Here is a 17,847-nt window from a genome sequence, read left to right on the forward strand (position 1 = left end):
TTTATCATAGCGAGCCTAAGAGGAGGGCGCCAAGCAAAACACTAGGTGTAGTCTTCTCGAGTAGAATCCAGGCAGTCGTGGAGCGAACGCAGCTGCCACCGGAGAGGAATCGTGTTAACAGTCTTATTTGTTTCTGTCAAAAAATTTCATAGACAATCGTAGAAGAGATGTTTTCCCCTTGATGCAGTAAAAATGATTAATTTTATTAAAGTTCAACTCGAGTTGTGTGTGTTCTGTGTGACGAAATGGGAAGTATACATAAAGGACTTCTGTTGCATACCTCAGCACAATGTTATCTCCCGAAAAAGCACTCCTCCAACTTATTCCGTTGCAAGCATAACTAGTGGCTTTTTCAGAAAACACCATTTTTATTTGAAAGAATGATTAAGAAGCTATGGTTATTAAGACTTGGTATTTGACAGACATGATTTTTTTCAAAATTTTTAATTAACCAAGTGAGCCTGCCACTTCAAGGAAAACAACTGACAGTATTTGTGACCAATGATAAGATTGAGGCTTTCTAGCAAAAAATTTGAATGTTGCAAAACTTGTATCCATTATCATGAGCTTGACAACTTCCAACTTCTGACGTTAATGAAATTGTTAGTGATAGCAGTGTAATTTTAAGATGTTTAGTTGACAGTAAGTATTGTACGTATATATGGGGTATAGAGTGATATTTCGATACATGTATAAATATGTAATGATCAAATGAGAGTTTTTTCATTTGCTTGCAAAGGCACAAGATTTTAAGCAAAACAAAAACGGTGCCCCTGAAATAAAGAGGATAAACCTGATGTGTAGCTCAAATTATTACATGACAGCTACAATTTCTATTGGATCCCTTTTGGGGCCGTTTTGACAGAAACACGAAAAAATAATAATAAACTAATAAAGATAAGATCTTCCTCTTCTTGTAGCTTATATCAATCAGAGAACAGAGCTTTTAGGAAGTCCCTGAACACCAGCTCTCGTTTGTAGCTTCCTTTATGATGACGCTAGACAGGGTCATTCTGGAATATTGCAAATGTTTTATCATTAGTAATGTAAGCTTTTGGATGATGATGGAACATGGGCTAAGGCTAGCATGCTCTATTTTTTTTTTCTCATTTACTCTATCTCCCTGTCCACACTAAGACTGAAGGACTGCCCTCTTTGATTTTCCTTGGTAAAGTGCTCGCCACTCGGGCTTGGAGCCCGAGGACTCTCATCGAATTGCTAGTCACATACACAATTAACCAACTTTTCTTTCACGAATTATTTCTGATGTCATGTCTAAGAACTCTTCAGGCAAGGAGCGATGTCTCACGCCTGTAATCCCAGCACTTTGGGAGGCCGAGGCGGGTGGATCGCCTGAGCTCAGGAGCTGGAGACCACCGAGGGCAACATGGTGAAACCCCGTCTCTACTAAAAATACAAAAAAATTAACCGGGTATGGTGGCGCGCGCCTGTAGTCCCAGCTACTTGGGAGGCTGAGGCAGGAGAATCCCTTGAGCCCCAGAGGCGAAGGTTGCAGTGAGCCGAGATGGTGCCACTGCACTCCAGCTTGGGCTACAGAGTGAGACTCTGTCCCAAAAAAATATAACTCTTCACCTAGCCCTCTGTCCTCAAATCTTTGCTACTGGCTAAGGTCAAACTCAACTGATTTCTTGATGTTTCCTCACTCTAAGCAAGTAAAAGTTACATTTTTAGCGCCTGGACAGGGACTTGAACCCTGGACCCTCAGATTAAAAGTCTGATGCTCTACCGACTGAGCTACCCAGGCTCCTTAAGGAGCTCTTTCATACAGTTCTACAAATAGGATCAATGATTATCACGGTTCAGTGATCTTACATGCGAAAAGAGTAATTCAGTGGAAGTTCCACAGAATCAGTTCAACCACCATTCGTTTATGTTTTCTTCAGGTTGATAGAAAAGAAATGTAAGCAACATCAAAAAACCAAATTCTTATTTGTGTGGTTCGTGGAAAGAAAAATAAATAAGAAAACAATTGATTGCCCCTAATAAATATTTATGTAATGTTTAGTTAAATCCGTCAGCAGTGTCATATTTACTGCGCAACAAGAAATAACCAAAAAAGACACAAAGAGGAACAAAGAAACAATTAAAAAACAAAAACAAGAGAAGTGGGAAGTTGGCCGGGAGCGGTGGCTCACGCCTGTAATCCCAGCACTTTGGGAGGCCAAGGCGGGCGGATCACCTGAGGTCGGGAGTTCGAGACCGGCCTGGCCAACATGGTGAAACCGCCTCTACTAAAAATACAAAAGAAAAAAAAAAAAAAGGTAGCCAGACGTGGTGGTGCATGCCTGTAATCCCAGCTACTCAGGAGGCTGAGGCAGGAGAATTGCTTGAAGCCGGGGGGGCGGAGATTGCAGTGAGCCAAGATCGCGCCACTGCACTGCAGCCTGGGTGATAGAGCGAGACTCCGTCTCAAAAAAAAAAAAAAAAAAAAAAAAGTGGGAAGCAACCAGTGGAAAGCAATGGTAAGAGCCTGACAAATCTCATAAAATCTCCCATTATTTTTTTCTTGGTGCAAGAAAAAAATAAGTCATTAAAAAGGAAGAGAATGTCGTGGTGACTGTGATGGGCCTACTTTGTACTTTTCACTGCTCTGGGGTGTTCTTGCCTGTCTAAAAGAATTTTGACAAACGTGATACCTACCACATTTTTTTCAGTGGACATCTAACGTTTTTCATTGTTTAAATTTTTCTGAAGGATATAGTGACTTGTATCATAGGAATCTAAAAACCACAGTAATTTAATACTTACCAGCAACCTTTTAAAAGAGAGAGGTGAACATTGCTACCTCCTTAATTGTGGAAGATTTTACATTGATCCTTTATTTCTCTGCATTCATAGTGCCATTGCCTGTCTCTTATAGAATTTTTATCCTAGTACAATGTCATTTTGTAGTTTTTTTCTTGATCTTTCTATGATACTTCTTTGGACCAAATAGAGGTATAAATATTGAAGTCCATTGTTATTTCCTGTTACCCAAAATGTGTGTTAAAAATAGTTTTTCTGGATTGTGTTATATTTGCCTCTACTGCTAGTACATAATCAAAACATAATAGGTAAATAACAATTTTAAAGCCCCTTTACTGAAAGGTGTAATGGAAGTCAATGTGGAATTTGTCATCCCCTTTCCTCCATGAAATTGTACACAATATGCAAGTCCACCTCGATGGATGGAGGCTCTAACTTAGTATTCCCAATTGTTTCCATGTTGGGAGCTCGAGAGGAGAGAATTTTTAGGCCTGGAGCAATGTGTCATAAGCAAACAACTACCAGAAATTTATCAAGTGATATCTTACCATGGAGTGCCATCACTGATTTGATTATCAGACTTTTAGGGAAAATACAGAAGTAGATTTAAACTCTGAGTTGCCTGTAGGCCAGGATGGTTTTGATCTCTCAGTCTCTGAGGTCATGAGCCCAGCAGGCTTCTACTGTGCCACGCTGCTTACGAATAGGTAGCACTGCTAATATTCCGTTCAATTTTTACAGTTTTTCCAACATGAAGATGGTTTCATTGTTTTCCTGAGTCTTTTTCATTCCTTCCTCCTTACTCACTCCTCCCTTTTTCTGCCTCTTTAAAATTGGCCCCCTCAAGAAGCAGGTGTCTTCAGTCCCTCCATCTCTACGCAGTCCCAATCTGTCAAATATTTAACCTTTGAAGTCCTTTCTGTAGGAGGAACTACAGAGAGAATCCAGGAGGAGCCCAGCAAGCAAAGCCCTCGGGAAACTCTGCTTGAGAAGAACCGGGGGAGCTATGGAATTAACACCTCTGCCTCAGGGAGCAAGTGTCTTAACCACCTCCTATCAAAAATCTCAAAGGGTTTTCTTTGCATGGAAGGGAGCCAGACTTTCAGAATTTCATTTCTGATTGGATAACATTTGGATCCGTTTTGACAGGAACCAGGAGTTCCTGTGTTTGAAAACTGGAGCTTATTTCAGGCAACTGGGCTTTTGTTGAGGCTGCCTCTGAGTTGGTATGTTCTAGGAGTTACCTGACTATATGCCAAATAATTTTCTTCCACACAGAAGTGACTAGAAGCCACATAAATATTGCCCACCAAACCCCAATTTAAAATCTCTACAATTTAACTTTCCAAAAACTCCTGTAGTCTTTCCTCCGACAGAACAAGTGTGACAGAGAAGTTGAAGTGGAAGGGACAGTGAAATTCCTGATTGTTTCATGTCCTCTCTTGCTTGTGGACTTTGCAGTTGCATTTTCACTGGAGGGTCCTCCCCTTTTCTTATTTGCCAGTTCCTACTTGTCCTTCAGATCTCAGTTTAGACATAACCCATTACCTCTTTCTGAAAGTTTTTGCTGACTCCCCAAGAGCGGTTTTAGAAGCTCCTGGAATATACACAGGATTCCTGAGATTATTTTAGTTATATTAATAGTACTTACTATTATATGCATAAATTAAATGATCGCTTACCTGATCCTTCCCTAAATATTAGCATACTCAGGGCTCAGTCCTTAAATACCATATATATATAAATGCTTCTTTCCATCTTGGACCGCTGCTTCAAACACCAGACTCGCTACCTTTTTTTTTTTTTTTTTTTTTGGGACGGAGTCTTGCTCTGTGGCCCAGGCTGGAGTGCAGTGGCACGATCTCAGCTCACTGCAACCTCCCCTGCCTCCCAGGTTCCAGCGTTTCTACTGCCTCAGCATCCTGAATAGCTGAGATTACAGGCACATGACACCACACTCAACTAATTTTTGTACTTTTAGTAGAGATGGAGTTTCAATATATTGGCCAGGCTGGTCTCAAACTCCTGACCTCAGGTGATCCACCCACCTCGGCCTCCCAAAGTGCTAGGATTACAGGTGTGAGCCTTGGTGCCTGGTCTGCAGCTGCTTTTTTGACAAGCATTTTTTACCTTTCAAAAAAATAAACTCCTGATTATTCTTCCAGGCTTGCTTCTCAAGAATCTTCCCCATCTCAATAAACAGCCAGTCCATCCGTGCTATCATCTGTGATTGCTCTTTCCTTCAGATCCTATATCCCATCAGCTCTACCTTCAAAATATATCCATAACCTAACCATTTTTTTTTTTACCACTTCCATTGCTACCATGCTAGAAAATCTATCATCACTTCTCACCCAGATTTTCACAATATGCTCTTCACTGGTCTCCCTGCTTCTATTTATCACTGCCCTCTTACTATGTATTCTAAATGCAGCAGCAGTGCCTCTGTTCAAGACTCTCCCAGGGTTCCCTTCTCATTCAGTTTAATAGCCAAAGTGCTTCTAGTGGCCTGTGAGGGCTCTTCTCCCTGTTCTTCCCCTCTAGCCACAAGACCCCCTTGCTCTTCCTCAAATGTCAGGCATACTCCTGCCTCAGGCCTTTGCACTTGCTGTTTGCCTGGAAACTCCTTTTCCCAAATATGTGCCCCGTTCCTGTCCTTATCCCCTTTAGGTCTTTTCTTAACTATCACTTTCTCAGTGGGGACTTCTCCTGTTCGACATCTTTAAAAATACAAAACATTAAAAAAAAAAAAAAAAAAAACACCAGCCATTGCTATTATCTTTCCTGCTTTATTTTTCTAAGTAATGCTTATCACTATCTAGTATATTACATATTTTACTTATTCATTTCTTTTCTTTGCATTTCACATTAGAATACAAAATCCATGAGGAGAGGAAGTTTTGCCCATTTTATTCACAGCCATAGTCCCAGTGCCCAGCAGAGTACTTGTGATGTAGCAGGTACTCATTAATAATTTGTTAAATAAATGGTTCACCAGAGTACAAGGAAACACTCAATACATAAGTTTTTCCTGAAAGGGGACAGGAATGGTCTGTTCATTGCTAAATGTTCTGAACTCTGTTTGTATAGCTCCCTGTTGTGATTATGTGTGTAAACCTGACCAAATTGCTAACCACAGGGCTGTTTAATCACATTGATCCACCATGCTGGTCAGTGCTTGTATGAGAAGTTACAGCTTGACCCTGCAGTAGGACTAAGCATCTGAGACTTATAGTCCCATCTGGGGAGCTGCAGGTATTGATCCGCGTAATCCCTAATTCTTTCCAAACCTTTTCTCTGTCCAGAAACAAACACTGACTCCTGAGCTCCCGGCTCCTAAGAATGAAGATAACACATGAAGCCTTGAGGGAGTGGGAATCTGTTCTAAGAAGACATACTTTTCTCTGAGGTCTCTTATAGGGCTTTAAGAGATTTTGTTTGTTAATTTGGCTTATATTTTGAAAAGGTAATACACTCACAGAGTTTAAAAGACAAATAAATAGTTACAGTGAAAAGTTTCCTCCCATCCGTCACCTACCTACTTGGTTTCTACCCTTTCCTTCATCCTCCAGAGGTTTCTGCTATTATTAATTTCTTGTCTATTCTTCTTTATCTACTTGCATATAAATACAAATATAGATTCATATGTTCTGGACCTTGCTTTTGATACTTCATAATATATTTTGGAACTCTTTCCACATTAATATATGAAAAGCTTCCGTGTTTATGTTTTTCTATTGTGAAATATACAGAGAAGTAAATAAGACCTACGTGTAGAGCTTTGAAAAGTAGTTTTACAGCGTACACATGTTTAACCATAACTCAGGATAAATAGAGCAACGCTGTCATGCCTCTTCCATTCACAACCTCTGCCTTGCACACTCTCTTCACTCCCACAGAAAATCACAATCCTGACTTATGGTAATCATTTATTTACATTCTTTTTTGTTTGTTTGTTTTTTTGAGACAGAGCCTCTCTCTGTCGCCCAGCCTGGAGTGCATTGGGGTGATCTCAGCTCACTGCAACCTCCGCCTCTCAGGTTCAAGTGATTCTCATGCCTCAGCCTCCCGAGTAGCTGGGATTATAAGCACACACCACCACATCCGGCTAATTTTTGTATTTTTAGTAGAGACAGGGGTTCACCTCGTTGGCCCGGCTGGTCTCAAACTCCTGACCTCAGGTGATCTGCCAATCTCGGCCTCCCAAAATTCTGGGATTACAGTCATGAGCCACTGTGCCCAGTCCATTTATTTACATTTTTATACATTTTACCACCTACACATATATCCCTGAACAATATAGCATAATTTTGTTTGGTTTGAAATTTATATAAGTATAATCATACTTTCTTTTTGTGTCGCCTTTTCACAAAATTATTTTTATAAGATTCATTCATATTGTACATATCTCTGACCTGTCCATTGTCATTGTTGACTTGCATTCAACACTATCCAATTTCTGTAAATGCACACGCAGGTTGTTTCCAGTTCTTGGTTATACAAACAATACTACTATGAACATTCTCGTACATATTTGCACATGTGCAAACATTTCTCTTGGATATATATCTAGGATAATTGAATATGTATATCCTTAACTTACTGAATAATATCCAGCTGTTTTCTAAAGTGGTTTTATCAATTTAGATTCTCAGTAGTAGTGATGAAAGTTCTTACTACTTGGGCCGGGAGCAGTGGCTCACGCCTGTAATCCCAGCACTTTGGGAGGCCAAGACGGGCGGATCACCAGGTCAGGAGATCAAGACCATCCTGGCTAACACGGAGAAACTAAAAATACCAAAAATTAGCCGAGCGTGATGGCTGGCGCCTGTAGTCCCAGCTACTCGGGAGGCTGAGGCAGGAGAATGGCGTGAACCCAGGAGGCGGAGCTTGCAGTGAGCCGAGATGGCGCCACTGCACTCCAGCCTGGGTAACAGAGCGAGACTCCGTTTCAAAAAAAAAAGAAAGTTCTTACTACTTCATATCCTTACCAATAATGATTACTTTTTGTCTTTTTAATTTTAGCAATTCTGGTAGAAGATCAGTAGTATCTAATTACAGGATTAATTTGCAATTTCCTAATTTCTAATACGGGTGATTGCTGTAGTTGTTTTAAAATATGTCCACCAATTATTTGGCATTCTGCCCATCAAAAGGTAGAGTCTAATTCCCCTCTCTTTGACTATGGAGTGGAATTAATGACTTGCTTTTAACAAAAAGAGTGAAGCAGAAGTGACACCATTCCTGAAATCTCAGACTAAATGATAAAAGGCAAAATACCTTCTGCCTGATGCATTCACATATTCATTCATCCCCAATCTCTCTCTCTCAGCTTGTCCTTGAGATCTGGCCACCATGTTGCAAGGAAGCCAAGCAGCAGTGTGGAGAGCCTACATGTAGCTGATCCTATCAGAGTCCAAATTCAGGTTATAGCCAACAGCCAGAATCAACCTTCAGACATTTAATTGCTGGAATCTTCAGATAATTTGAGCCCAACTTCAAGCAGCCATAGCTCATGCCCAGTGAATCAAAGACAAGCTGACCCCATGGCACTCAGATCTAATTGCAAGTTTGTGAACAAAATAAATGTTATACTAAGCCACTGACTTTTAGAGTGGTTTGTTTCATAACCAATATATAAACAGAACTTTTTTTTCTTTTTTTTTTTTTTGAGACAGAGTCCCGCTTTTTCGCCTAGGCTGGAGTGCAGTGGTGCGATCTCGGCTCACTGCAAGCTCCGCCTCCCGGGTTCTCACCATTCTCCTGCCTGAGCCTCCCAAGAAGCTGGGAGTACAGGTCCCGCCACCACGCCCGGCTAATTTTTTTGTATTTTTAGTAGAGACGGAGTTTTACAGTGTTAGCCAGGATGGTCTCGATCTCCTGACCTCGTGATCCGCCCGCCTCGGCCCCCTAAAGTGCTGGGATTACAAGCGTGAGCCACCGCGCCCAGCCAACAGAACTATTAACTTTCAGTGTGACCATTTTGGATCTCCTCTTGTGGGAAGTCTCTGTTTTTCCCCATTTTCCCCATTTTTCTATTGAATTGTCTATATTTTTCTCATGGACTGATACAAGTTCTTTATATATTCTGTGTTTTCATGTCAATTCTGGGTAAATTATTTATATTGCAAATAACTTCTCTGACCTGTGACTTTCAGTTTCTTTTGATGAACATAGTTCTTTATTTTATTTTATTTATTTATTTATTTATTTATTTATTTATTTACTTACTTACTTTGAGACGGAGTCTCACTCTGTTGCCAGGCTGGAGTGCAGTGGCATGATCTCGGCTCACTGCAACCTCTGCCTCCCAGGTTCAAGTGATTCTCCTGCCTCAGCCTCCTGAGTAGCTGGGACTACATGCGCCTGCCATCACACTAGGCTAATTTTTATATTTTTAGTAGAGATGAGGTTTCACCTTGTTGGCCAGGATGGTCTTGATCTCTTGACCTCGTGATCCGCCTGCCTCAGCCTCCCAAAGTGCTGGGATTACAGGAACGAGCCACCGCGCCCGGCCTATTTCATTTATTCTTAACTTACAAATTTAATGTCACTGAATTTATCTTTTCCCCTAATATTTAGTATCATTATGTGTTGTTCCTTGTTTAAGAAATCCTCTCCTATCCAAAAGTCCTGTGGATATTTTCTATATTCTCTTCTAAATGCTGCACCTGAAATTTTAATGTGTGTGATATATTTTCCATAAGGATATCTAATTATGTCAGCATGATTTACTGAATAGTTCTTTCTTTTCTTACACTTCTACAGTATCCCATTTATTATACACCAAATGTGCTTTTTTTTTTGTTGTTGGTCCATTGGTCCATTTGTCCATCCTTGTACCGATACCACACTGTCAGTTTACAAAGCTTTAAATGAAGTTTTCACATAGGGTTGAACAAGTTTTCTCTTAGTTCCTTCTTCATCAAGAATGTTTTAGCTATTCTTGGCTCTTCACATTTTCATTAAAATATTTAGAAAAGCTTATTAAACTCAATAAAATTTTGAGATTTTAGTTGGAGTTACATTAATCTATTAATTTTAGATGAACAGATATTTAACAACATTGTAGGATTTTACAACTCATGAATATGTACTTTTGTTTCTCTAAGTCTTTTTTTTTTTTTTTTGAGATGGAGTTTCACTCTTGTTGCCCAGGCTGGATTACAATGGTGCGATCTTGGCTCCCTGCTACCTCTGCCTCCCTGGTTCAAGCGATTCTCCTGATTCAGTCTCATGAGTAGCTGGGATTACAGGTGCATGCCACTACGCCTAACTTTTGGTAATTTTTTAGTAGAGACAGGGTTTCACCATGTTGGCCGGGCTGGTCTTGAATGCTTGACCTTAGGTGATCCACCCACTTCGGCCTCCCAAAGTGCTGGGATTCCAGGCATGAGCCATCGCACCCAGGCCTCATTATTATATTGTATAATTACAATAATAATAAAATACCCACAAAGTATCTGGCACTTTATATCATCTCATTTAACCCCTAATGAAACTCTGTGTAGGTAATCATGCATATCTTACAGATGAAGGAACTACCTCTGAGAGGTTATATTAACTGACCAAAAGTTACTCAGTTGTCAAGTGGAGAAACTGGTGCCCTTAACCATTTTTTTTTTTTTTTTTTGAGATGGAGTCTCACTCTGTTGCCCAGGCTGGAGTGCAATGGCCGGGTCTTGGCTCACTGCAACCTCTGCCTCCTGAGTTCAAGCAATTCTCCTGCCTCGGCCTCCCGAGTAGCTGGGACTACAGGTCCGTGCCACCACACCCGGCTAATTTTTGTATTTTTGGTAGAGACGGGGTTTCACCATGTTGGCCAGGCTGGTCTTGAATTCCTGACCTTGTGATCTGCCCGCCTCAGCCTCCCAAAGTGCTGGGATTACAGGCGTGAGCCATCGCGCCTGGCCTGCCCTTAAACATTTTCTATACTGCTTCTCGCAAATGTGCATTCCATTTAAGATAATGGATATACTCTTCAACATTATCCTGTTGGGGGGGTCCACCAGATTGAGTCTGGTTAACAAGTTTCATGTCTGTACTAGACTGAAGGGAACTGACTTTGATTTCCAGGTAAGTTAGAGTAAAACAAATGCTCCAACGTCCCTGACAGATTTGGGTGGAGAGTACGTGGGTACTTAAGAAAGCAACAAATCTTCGCCTTTCTTGAAGCATGATTTAGATTTCCTTTGTAATATGTTTGCTTTGGAGGTGCTCGTATTCAGCTTGCTGCCCAGATTTGGGCACATCACTTGGGAAGAAAGGTCTATTAAAAGTTGATAATTTAAGATTAAGCTCAAAACCACGTTTTGGGAAAAGGCCAATCTCCCACATCTTGAACATGGCTGTACCTTCTGAGCATGTACCTGCCCCATAGAGGCACTTTCTCTCAGCCTTTTCACTTCTCCAAAGATTGTGCTAACCTACTGGGACATCTAACCTACCAACCTACCCTCCTGCCTGAATTCATAATCGATGAATTTATGATGAAACCAGATCATTTTCTTTTCACACATCACCACACCCAGCTAATTTATATATTTTTTTTGTAGAGACAGGGTTTTGCCATGTTGCTCAAGCTGGTTTCAAACTCTTGAGCTCAAGTTATCCACCCTCCTCAGCCTCCCAAAGTGCTAGGATTATATGCATGAACCAATGCACCCAGCTGAAACCAGGTCATTTTCTATTGAAATGTAACTGATAAGAGATACAATCAATTTAAGACCTCTGCTGACTGCTTATTATCATGCTTCCCTTTAAAGCCATTTGAAACTTTCCTTATTCTCATCACAGGCACATGAGGTAATATGACTCATTTATGGTCAATGGAATATATATTAAAATATTGCACAAAACCTGTAGGTCATGCCTCTAATGGGAAAATGTCATCTTTCAATTCCTGCCAGCTTGAAAACAGGCAAGATGCCTTAACCTCAAAATGGAAGCATAGGTTGAAGATGATGGAACAATGAGATTGCAAGATCCTATGTTCCTGCTATTATGGACTTCTTATGTCTGTGAATTCTGGGTGGCTTATGTCCTTAGACTTTGTGTAACCACTGATATTCTGAGTCTAAGATATATTCCTATATACTAACAACCTCTGAGTACAGAGCCAAACCTGAATGGAAATCAAGTAGGTATAACAAATAACCTCAGTATATTAAAACATGCATGTAAAGAGAAATGGAAGAAGTTATTTTACATTAATAAAGACTAATAGGCTCCTCTCATAAACAGGAAAAAGCAAATTGATACTTCATGAAGACCAAACCAACTAAGTGATTCACTATTTCAATGGGAGAGTTATTTCCAAAGTTATTTTTGAATAAGCTATAGAAGAACATGCCAGAATAAATTATGCATGAAGGTCCAGTATCCATAGCTGGAGTCTGGTGGTCAGTTGCTAGAGATAATTGAGCATATCAAGTTAAAAAATTCCAAGACAGTTGTGTTAAGTATAGGAGTTAGAAATTATTATGGAGACCGACATCTATTGTCTTAGTTTATTCAGGATGCTATAACAAAATACCTTAGACTAGGTAATTTATAAACAACAGAAATGTATTGTTCACAGTTTTGAGGGCTGGAAATTTCATTCAAGATCAAGGTGCCAGCAGATTTGGTGTCTGATGAGGGCTTGCTCTCTGCTTGATAGATGATGCCTTCTATGTGTCCTTGCATGGCCCAAATGGCAAACAAGCTCCCCCAGGCTTCTTTTATAAAAGGAATAATTTTATTCATGAGGGTATAGCCTTCATTAACTGATTATCTCTCAAAGGATACAGCTCTTAATACCACCACATTGGGGATTAGGTTTCAACATATGAATTTTGTATGGATGCAAACATTCAGACCATACCATTTCTGTACCTTAGTTGTCTATTTAAAGAAATAAAAGATTGCTGGATAGCATCAACTTTGATTTGAGTAATCACTGTAAATTTTGATTTAATTCATTTTAAATATATATATAAGTATATATATTTAAATATATAAATATATAGTGAAAGGTAGATGTGGTTATATATTTGTGGGTTGAACCAAACAGTTGTAAGACTCATCTTGCAAACCAAATAAAGTGCATGCCTTCCTTATGCTCTTGTTATTACAGAACTCACTTTCAGTCAATGTTACTAAAGCATCCTCCTTTATGCAGTCAATATTACAACACTCTTCCTGGGTCAATGAAAATTCACTGAGCATCTACTAAATCTCTACTTTTACCTAGCTTCTGTGAAGTTCTAAAACTCTAACATATGGATCCTACCCTCAAAGAACTTGTTACTGAACATCACAGTACCAATACGTACTAAACACCATGAGAATATACACTACAGAAATTCAAAAAAAGAAGAGATGAGTGTTGAATGGAGCTGATGAAGGCAAATAATAATAAACTAAAACTATGTATGTGCTAGGCCGGCCATGAGAAGCTTGAAAGAGGTAGGAGTAAGAAAAACAAAGGAGGATATTCCAGTTGCAGTTAGCACATGGTAAAAGTGTTGGGAAGTAGGAGTGAAAGTGACTGAAATGTGTTTCAGTGAGTAGGATGGTATTTGCTGTATGGGGAATTAAGTAAATGAATTTTCTCAGGTTGAAACAGCAACAACAAAAAAGCCATATGATTATAGGTGCATGACAATCTTACATTTAACTAATATTAATACTTTAAAAATCCATTGCATAATAATTCACTACAGTATTCTTATATTCCAAGACCATCAAATTTGCTTAGTTATCAAGTTCCTTTTTTTAAAAAAAAAGTTTCTTTGCATATAAAACAATACATGTGCAATAAGATTGGAAAATAAAATGATAACCAATAAAATCCCACATTTTGTCGCATATAATTTGAGTGATTATATAAATTATTTATATATATACACACACACTGTACTTAGTTTTAACCTTTTTTTGCTTTATATTAATTTTTACTACTCTATTTTATTATTTTTAAAGATTCTATAATATTCTAGCTTATTTAACCAATTTCCCACTGTGAAACACAAATTGGTTGTTTCTAGCTTTTCATCCATGTAGCAAAGTTAAATTAATAATCCTTGTTGTGGCCAGGGGCAATGGCTCATGTCTATAATCCTAGCACTTTAGTAGGCTGAGGAGGGCGGATTGCTTGAGTCCAGGAGTTTGAGACCAGTCTGGGCAAAATGGAAAAAGCCTATCTCTACCAAAAATAAAAAAATTAACTGAGCATGGTGGCACATGCCTATAGTCCCAGCTATAGGCCCAGCCTCCCTGGGAGACTGAGGTGGGAGGGTCACCTGAGCCCAGGGAGGTCAAGACTGCAGTGAACTGTGATTGCACCATTGCACTCCAGCCTATGAGACAGACTGAGACTCCATCTCAAAAAAAAAAAAAAAAAAAATCCTCATTGAGAGGGGGCTTCAAGATCCCTGACTAGAGGCACCCAGCACTTGCCTCTTTACACAGAAGGATTAAAACAGTGAGTAGATAACAACATATAAAATAACAGCTTCTAAGAGGGAACACTGGAATTCAGCAGGGAAGTGACAGGGAACCTCTGAGGCATGAAAGAAGAGGGAAGGAAAGCAGCTGGCCAAGCTGGATCAGCTCAGAGCCAGGAGGAAGTCCCCATTGCAGGAGGAGTAGGGGAAAGTAAGGGAGAGAATGCCAACAGTTGGTATTCCCACCATGGACTCCTGGAATCCTAACCAGCCACAAGAGAGCCCCTTGGCCCTCACAGGCCCTGAGACTTGTATAGGGAGCTGCCTGGAGTCCACACAATGGCATTGTTCCACAGGAGTTTGTGCTGGGTCCCACCAAGCTTCTGAGACCCAAGCAGTTGCAGCATGGTACTATATTGAGAGCCCAGCCCCTGCTGGACTACATCCTGCCCTGGGACTCCACAGCCCCTGCATCTCCACATCCCTAAAGCCCTGCTTACATACTCTCATGCCCACCCAGAGGGCTTCAGTGTCACTATGCTGGATGGATCCAGCAGTGCAGCCAGGTCCCCAGCACTGTTGTTCACAGTGTCTTACACCCTGGGAAGTGGGCAGTGCAACAAACTAGAGAGAGTGACCCCAGAATAAAAGGAACTGAACCATGTACTCCCTAGATCATGAAAGCCACCTACTTAGGGCTGCTGCCACTGACAGCAACCCTACCTCCTTCAGGGCTGGGGCACTACACACCTGCATGTACCTTCAAGGGCCCTGAGGAATGGTCAACCAACATACTGTTTTGGGGCCTGAGGACAGGCCAACTCCAACTGTTGCCAACAGTGCCTGAGTGCACCATCTATAGGCCTGTGTATCGAACTGCTGTGCCTACTGCAACTGGTGGTGATGTGTGCCATCCAGGGGCCTGAGGACAGGTCTACCCAGCTGACCACCACCACCACTGGTGCCCAAGCATGTTATCTAAGGGTCTGGAGATTGACCCAACCTGCCTGTCAGTGCTGTCCATGCAAGCTGTCTGGAGGCCTGGAGATAGGCCTACCTTGCCCACCACTACTGGCATACATGTGTGCCATCCAGAGGTGTAAGACATGCACATTTCATCTTCTGCCAGTGTCCACATATGCCTCCCAGGGGCCCAGGGACTAGCCCACCCAGCCTGCCACTACCACAGCCACTGGCAGTCACCCACATGTGCCACCCAGGGCCCTGGAGACTAGATTACCTGGTCTGCTGGTGCCACTGCTGGTGCCACATGCATTGCTTGGGGTCCAAAGATTGGTCTACCATCATTGCCACTAGTGACCCCACGCACACCATGTGAGGGCCCAAGGACCTGCCCACCTAGTCCACTGCTGCCACTGCTAGCACCCAAGCAAGCCAGCTGGAGGCCCAAACACTGGTCCACTCAAGGGCCCATGAACTGGCACACCCAGCCCACTGCCATCAACACTGGTGCTCAAGGACCAGCCCACCTGGCGTTCCCATCCCTTGCAAAGCCTCACCACAGCCTTCATTAACAACTGCAACATAAGCCACTGAGAAAATCATAGACATTACTGACACTGATTATAGCCATAGAAACTATACTACTGTGCCCATCTAGAATCAACACCAATGCACGATACCCAACCAACAATACAGATAACCTTTAAAGGAAAAAGTTTTTTTCCCTACAAAAGGCAATCCACAAAATTGGAAGAAGTGACTGTTACTCCAGATGCACAGATATCAACGTGGGCATGAGAAACATAAAAAAAGCAAGAAATCTCCAAAAGAAAACAGTAATTATTCAGTAATAGTTATCAATGAAAAATCTTTGAAATGCCTAAAAATAATTAAAATAATGATATTAAAGAAACTCAGTGAGGTTGGACGTGGTGGCTCATGCCTGTAATCCCAACACTTTGGGAGGCTGAGGCGGGTAGATCATGAGGTCAGGAGATCAAGACTATTCTGGCTAACATGGTGAAACCCCGTCTCTACTAAAAATACAAAAATTAGCTGGGCATAGTGGCACATGCCTATAATCCCAGCTATTCAGGAGGCTGAGGCAGGAGAATTGCTTGAACCCGGGAGGCAGAGGTTGCGGTGAGCTGAGATTGTGCTATGCACTCTGGCCTGGGTGACAGAGCGAGACTCCATCTCAAAAAAAAAAAAAAAAAAAAAAGATGAACAATACAGAGGAATCAGAATAACAGTTAATTACCTGAAAGAGAAATTCAATAAAGAGATATCATAAAAAGGAACCAAACAGAAATCCTGGAATTCAATGACTAAAATTGAAAATACAATCAAGGGCTTCAACAACAGATCAAGTCAAGCAGACAAAATAATTTCTGAACTTGAAGACGGGTCCTTTGAAATAACCCAGCACACCAAAAAAATAAATAAATAAAATTAAAAAGAATGATAAGTCTACATAACATATGGGACACCATAAAGTGACCAAATATTTGAATTCTGGGAATTCTAAGAGGAGAAAACATGGAAGGAGGCATAGAAAACCTATTTAATAAAATAATATCTGAAAAATTCCCAAGTCTTGAAAGAGGTATAGATAACTAGGTACAAAAAGAACAAAGATCCCCAAATAGACTGAACCCAAGGCAGGTTATAGTCAAATTGTCAAAAGTCAAAGACAAAGAATTCTAAGAACAGCAAAAGAAAAGCATCAAGTAACATAAAAGGGAATCACCATCAGACTAACAGGGAATTTTTCTGTGGAGAAATTCAGGAGAGAATGGGATGAGAAATTCAAAGTGCTGAAAGGGAAAAGAAAATCCAAAACTGTCAGCCAAGTCTACCATACCCAGCAAAGCTATCCTTAAAAATGTAGAATAAAGAAAGTCTTTCCCAGACAAGCAAAAACTGAGGGAACTCATCAGTCCTAAAGAAATGCTTAAGGGAATCCTACATCTGAAAACAAAAGGACACTGTCTACCATCAGGAAAACACAGAGAAGTATAAAACTCATTTGTAGAATGGATAGACAAATGAGAAGGGAGTCAAAGTTACCACTACAAAAAAAAATTGTAAAGGTAAAGAATAAAAGAGAAAGGAACAAAGAATATACAAAACAATCAGTACACAACAAACAAAATGGCAGGAGTAAGTCCTCGCCTATCAATAATAACCTTGAATGTACCTAGTTTATATAATTATATAATGATGAAGGGATAAATTCAGCAAAAGGACCTAACAATTGTAAATATATATGCACCCAACACTGGAGCACCCAGATGTATAAAGCAATTATTATTAGAGCTAAAGAGAGAGATCTTAATAAAATAATAGTTTGGGACTTCAACGTCTCACTTTCATCACTGGACAGATCATCCAGACAGAAAATCAACAAACATTGGACTTAATCTGCACTACAGACCAAATGGACCTAACACAACATTTACAGAACATCTCATCCAACAGTTGCAGAACACATGTTCTTCTCATCAGCATCTGGAACGTATGGTCTCCAGGATAGACCACATGTTAGGCCACAAAACAAATCTCAACACATTTTTAAAAGTCAAAATATCAAGTATCTTTTCAGACCACAATGCAATAAAACTAGAAATCAATAACAAGGGGAATTTTGGAAACTAAAAATACATGGAAATTAAACATGCTCCTGGAT

General features: G+C 40.5%; 1 non-coding gene across 1 annotated transcript; it reads right to left on the reverse strand.

The window, feature by feature from the left end:
* Positions 1-1,692: 1,692 nt before the first annotated feature.
* On the reverse strand, positions 1,693-1,765 carry TRNAK-UUU (transfer RNA lysine (anticodon UUU)). The gene has a single exon. It is a non-coding gene; the product is annotated as a tRNA-Lys (tRNA).
* Positions 1,766-17,847: the final 16,082 nt, after the last annotated feature.

This window comes from Pan paniscus, chromosome 5 (genome assembly GCF_029289425.2).
Source record: "Pan paniscus chromosome 5, NHGRI_mPanPan1-v2.0_pri, whole genome shotgun sequence".
In the NCBI taxonomy this organism is placed as follows: Eukaryota; Metazoa; Chordata; class Mammalia; order Primates; family Hominidae; genus Pan; species Pan paniscus.